The sequence below is a fragment of the Halyomorpha halys genome, unplaced genomic scaffold (assembly GCF_000696795.3).
Source record: "Halyomorpha halys isolate HHAL.00 unplaced genomic scaffold, Hhal_1.1 Scaffold988.1, whole genome shotgun sequence".
NCBI classification, from domain to species: Eukaryota; Metazoa; Arthropoda; class Insecta; order Hemiptera; family Pentatomidae; genus Halyomorpha; species Halyomorpha halys.
In genome coordinates this window covers 288993-294981 of record NW_027106576.1, presented here as the reverse complement: position 1 = coordinate 294981, position 5989 = coordinate 288993, and positions in this window count along the sequence as shown.

Below are 5989 nucleotides of genomic sequence, written 5' to 3'. Positions count from 1 at the left end.
TGACTAAAACAACTAGGCCTTACCAAAGCCAACAACCAACGGGCGTTGATGACCAGGCTGTTAAACGCCCTTTCAAAACTAACAAACAAACAAACAAACAAACAAAATAGATCTAACTATGAAACGCCAGAACCACGACTCAAATAAAATTAAATTCTTAAAAAAGATACAAAAATATTCAAATTATGAAATAATTTACACATGAGACACCCAAAAGATATAAATTACCCACATACTCAAGAATATTTACAGCTGAACTTCAGGCGATTTCAACAGCACTTCATTTATCCATAGAAAGTGAATACTCAAACATACTCATTTGTATTATCAAACTTCAGTCAAAGCGGACCTACGATAGACAAAATTCACAGCTATATAGACATGCTAAAACATCTTAAAAAAGTGTGTCCTTTCTCTGGACTCCAGGGCACTCAAGAATTCCTGGCAATGAGGCAGCGGATAAAGCTGCTAAAGAGGCTGCTACAATGAACGTTCCACCAATCCAAAATTACGAGCCGAAAGACACAAAGGCATTTTTAAGGAACAGAATCCGAAAAAGTTGGGATTCATTGTGGGCTGACGTACCACTCACCAATAAACTAAGAAATGTTTAAAAAAAACACACACAAAAGTGGACAAGTGCCATAAGGGTAAATAGAAGAGAAGAAGTGGTTCTTGCAAGAGTGAGAATTGGACATTCCAAATTAACACACCTCCACTTAATCACAAAAGAGGACCAGCCTATATGCCAAACCTGTCAGTCCCCATTATTGATAAACCATATAATTGAAGAATGCTCATCATTTCGTCAAGCCTTCGAAAATAATAAAATTCCTCTTACAAGAGAATTGGCCCTTAAAGACTCAACAGAATCCATTACAAAATTATAAAATTTCTGAAAGAAACTCAACTTCATACTAAAATATTATCGACCAGTGTAAAAAGGAAATAATCTCCATTCAACTATCAAAGACAAGAAGATAAATGAAGTAAAAAGGGTGTAATAACCTAGATGTTGATCGTCCTGAATAAAAATCTAATCTAATCTCATAGAAAGATACTTGTTATAAACTACTTTATAGTAAGTTAAATTACCTTTAACTTGAGTGCTGCAGACATATGTATGTCTTACGGTTCTAGAGAGATTTTTTTTTTCAAAAATCGAACACTTAATCTGAACAACTAGAAATTTACATTTTGTGAATTTTGTTGTCAAATATTATATTATTATAATATATATAAATATTATTCTGCCTTCATACAGCTGTTGGCCGTGTACAATGCCAGAGATCTGTGTTTAAGTAAGCGTCTAAACGGAACTAGAAGTTATGGGTAATTGGCTGGTGGCTCACCCCTATTGTGTAACAATGTAACAATTATATATTTTTTTTCCTAGGATAAAATATTTTTCAAAGATTGTATCTTTTTTGGCATTTTAGATTTATCACTGTCAGTGGTATTCTCTGGGTTTGTGGCAGGAATAAGTCTTGAATGTAAAACAGGAAAACCGAGAAAAAATATAAACAATGAAAATAATAACGTTTAACTTATTTCTAGCAGTATATTATCGGTCGGTAGAAGTAGGTATAAAGAATATTACAATATTTATATCAGACAAAAAATTACAGAGCAGAAGTTCCAGGGGAATTGGAGAATACCCCCAAATCTCGGAAGTAACTTCATTAACTAAAACAGTAGAACAGGGAAAAGCTCACTGATGAACAGTTTTTATTGTTATATAAATAATAATCTTCTATAATTACACTTCATGAAATCCAGCATAAAAAGTACATACTCCAATTATAAAAATAAATTATTAAGTATTTCGAACAAAACTCATGAAATCATAACTTTAATTTATTTATGTATTTTATACAATAATAATACAATGAAATTAGGTTTTCATTTAGTGCAAAGTTCAATTTTTTTTTTTTAATGTATGCAAAGTATATTATTTATTTATATTGCCTGGTGGTTTTGTCCTATGACGATATCAGCTTAGCATATTTACATGAACAGAATGCATTGTATGTAGAAAGCTATATATATTTTAGGCATAAGTTATTACGAATCATTATATACATATTGTTAGTGATAAGTATAACGGTACAGTTTTCTAACGATTATGTTTTATACGTTGTCTTCGTATGGAAAACCTACAACATGGGAACCTAGAACATTTCAGATTCGGTTTCGCATGGCTAAATTAATTAGGATTTACTATTCTCATAGAAAATATACCATTAAAAAATTCTTCGGTATTCTTACATAATGCCGGTGATACGTCAATATGATTTACTTACAGAACAAATCAACGACATATCGACGTTGAAGAAACCACAAACTGTGAAGGCTGTCTCTTGACCAACAACGAAGTGAAATTTTAACTTTTCCTAGGGAACAGAATGTCACGGATCAGAAAAATAATTGGGATAGTCTATTGACAATATGAATATTATTTAGTAGAACTAAAAAAATTAAAAGAAATCATACGTTTTTCAGTAACACTCTGGACTTTTCTTCAATAATTCGTCTTCTCAGGTCTTCATTAAAATTTCTTTCCTAAAAATCGAGCCACAAAAATCATTAATATGATTGAAAATAACACTAAAAAGGTCAGTTACGCACTTATAATCACCGATTTTAATGAATTATTTATTGGTGATACTATTTGGTGTACAAATTTTAGACATGTGTCAGAGTGTTCTTGCTAATCCGCCTTAGTAGTGAAGAGCAAAATATTAATTGAATATATATTTCATTATATCTTACATGTCTATTTTCAGTGAATAATGATCCTACCTTTGTAAAGAAATTCCAATAAATCCCACCAAATCATATTTACCCTTCGACGTAAACCCATGGTTTCCTGCCCAATATTATACTTTAATAATACCCCACTCAATCCTTTGGAACAGATCCGTTACATAGGAATATATTTGGACAAAAAACTGATATGGAACCCTCATACAAGACTGAAAAGACAGGAACCTGCTCGTCGATTCTGACTATTACAACATTTACTAGACAAACGGTCTAAACTTCGAATCCATTACAAAAGACTGATCAACATGATTATTATAAGGTCTATCAAGACCAAAACGGAGTTAAGCATTGGGGCTCCACTAAACCATCTTTCTCCAGAATCCAATCCTTACAGTCCAAAATCTTTCGTAAAATCCTTAATGCTCTATATTACTATTTTACTTTCGTAAAATCTAACTTTACTTTACTACTCAATGTCCCATATGTTGCCGATTTGGCCAGAACCTGATACCAATCCGTCCCAACTACCCAGACCCACTCGTTTTTTAAATTTTTTATCCCCTTGCCATTTCTGGCATACGGGGTGCGGGAGCAGTGGGGTAGTGCCCTGGGTTTGCGCATGCCACTGCTCTCAAAGATCATCATTTTTTTTTTTTTTTTATTCTTTTATTAATTATTCAATTATTAATTTTTTTTTAATTTACTGTGGTGCAGGTTTAGCGCCTTACTGATGGAGCTGCACCTTGTCCACTGCGTCCGTCTGGGTGCCTCCTGCAGTTACCAGGCTGGTCCAGCCCTCCTGGTTTCAGTCTGGGTCAGCTTCCTCATCTTTTAGTGTCTCGCCGATGTTGGGCGGTCAAGCCCATCCCATCGTGAAATGAGTCAGGCCCACCACCTCCTTCCACCCGTAAATGAACTCCCTGAAGAAGGGATAACTCTCTTCTTCTATCAAACAGGGAAAGTCCGACTCAACGAGGGCGTAAATCTCGGTCTTTCTGGACAGCCTGGCTCGGTGTCCTTCCATAGCAGAGCAATCTATTATTATGTGTTCTGCTGTTTCAACTCCGCACGTTGGGCGCCAGGGGCCGATTTTCTTTCCAAAGCTCTGCAGCTTTCCCCAAAACCCCCCGTGTCCTCATAGGATCTGTGAGACCCAATAGTCTGGTAGTGGGACCCATTTAGCCTTCAATCTAGAAAGGACGGTAGGGAAGAATTTTCTCAAAGTAGCGCCCTTCTGGCTTGCTACCCGCCGTCCATTACACTCCTGTATTGAGTCCTCTCGCAGGATTTTCTTCCATACGTTTGGAGTCTCACCGATCCTCACTCGGAGCTCCTCCGGCAGCACTTCTAGTCCCTGCCTCTTAACTTCATATTTAAGGACAACCTCCCTGAGGATGAGGTCCAGGGGCATCGCTCCGGCCAGCAACTGCACCGCCTCATGTCACACCGTTCTGTACGTCTTCGTGACCCTCAGCAGAGCCATTCTCTGTATGGTGGCCAGTCTTCTCTTCTGTGTCTGGATGAGGTTTCTCCACGCAGTGAAGTTTCTCAGAATTCCCAAGAGCACACCTTTATATATGGTCATCGTTGCAGGGTATCTGAGGCCCCAAAATGGACCCCTTATCCTGCTTAATCCATTGAGTGACAGGGTCAACCTGTCCTTTAGATACACCAGGTGAGAAGTGGCATCGAATCTTCTTGACCACTCGTTTCTAACCTGGTTTTTCCTTCATTACCTAATAATCCTCCTAGGTGTATGAAAAGAAGATAACCTCGAGATCTTCTCTAGAAGTGTTTTTGGAGTTCTATCAATGGGTAAATTCTTCACATGTTTGTATCATGTCATTATATCACTTACAGCGAATTTACTTGATGTATATATTTTTACACAATTGTCAATTACAAAAAATATATAATTAAAAAAAATGATACCTTAAATTAAAAAAAAAAAAAATCATATGGTCGTATTCAGCATGTACGTTGCATGTATTTAATGGTTATGTAAGTATCAATCTATTACTTTCATTTAGAATAAGAACAACCCATAATCCGTCACATTAAATGTACAAAAACATGCCTAGTAAAGTAAGCCAAAGCCTTCATTTTTTCATTTCTTTATTTTTTCCTGATGTAGATCAGGATAAAGTTTCTTTTGAAAGTCTTATGGAAGCCTTAAATTTTATTTTTGCTCGAAAATCACAAAAACTTAAATAACTTTAGCACAGCTCTACCAGTAGACTCGGAACCTAAAAATGGTTACTTAACCATGGCCATCTTAACTTCAGGAAACGGTTCAAACCAGACATACGTGACAAAATTAAAATTTCAGATACAAAACAAAACGTTTTAAATCTTTTCATTGTTTAAAACTTTTTCTCTTATATAGCCCTGATACGGTAGGTTGGGGTTCAATATGAACCTTAGCCAGCCCAACTGCAAAAGTAATAAAAAATATATATAAATTGAATTATGTGAATAGTTTATTTGTATAAGTTTTAAATAATAAAATGGAATTCTTTGAATATAGAATTTATTTTTGCGCACGTAAACATTTTATTCTTTTTTTTTCTATTTTTATTTAAGATGAATAATATTTTTTTCTTATTAATTTTTTTAATACATTTAACAAACAATAAAGAATCAATTTATTATTTTATTTTATTCTGTTAATATGATTAATGTAATATATTTTTATATTGTGAACAAGCTCATTAAGGAACGCCGTCGGCCGCAACAATACATAAGTGCTGTTTACAAAATGGACTGCATCTAAAAATGGCTCAGTTACTAGGTCTCTTAGCAGCTACTCTCGTACGACACATCGCACACTGTCTTCCTTTGCTTGCGATTATCTACTGTTATACTTTGCCATCATTGTCCATCCACAGCCTTCATGAATAAGAGATCAGACAAATAGAGATTATTAGTTTCACAAAGCTTGCGTCATATAGATAAGCATTACTAGTCTCGCCGAGATAGCGTCTCAGTTGTTGTTCTTCAAATTTTTTTGGTAATGTTTAGTTTTAGAAGATGTTTATTTGATTCACGTAGTTTGTGATAATTAATTTTGTATAATTTCTCTATTATTTCACCTGTATAAATTTTTATTTGTTTTATTCATTTTACTAACCCTATACTTTACTTTAATTTTATATGCGAGTGTGCGCATGCGCTAGTTAGCAAATGAACATATGCTACTTCGTGTCCCACAATAGACTATTTT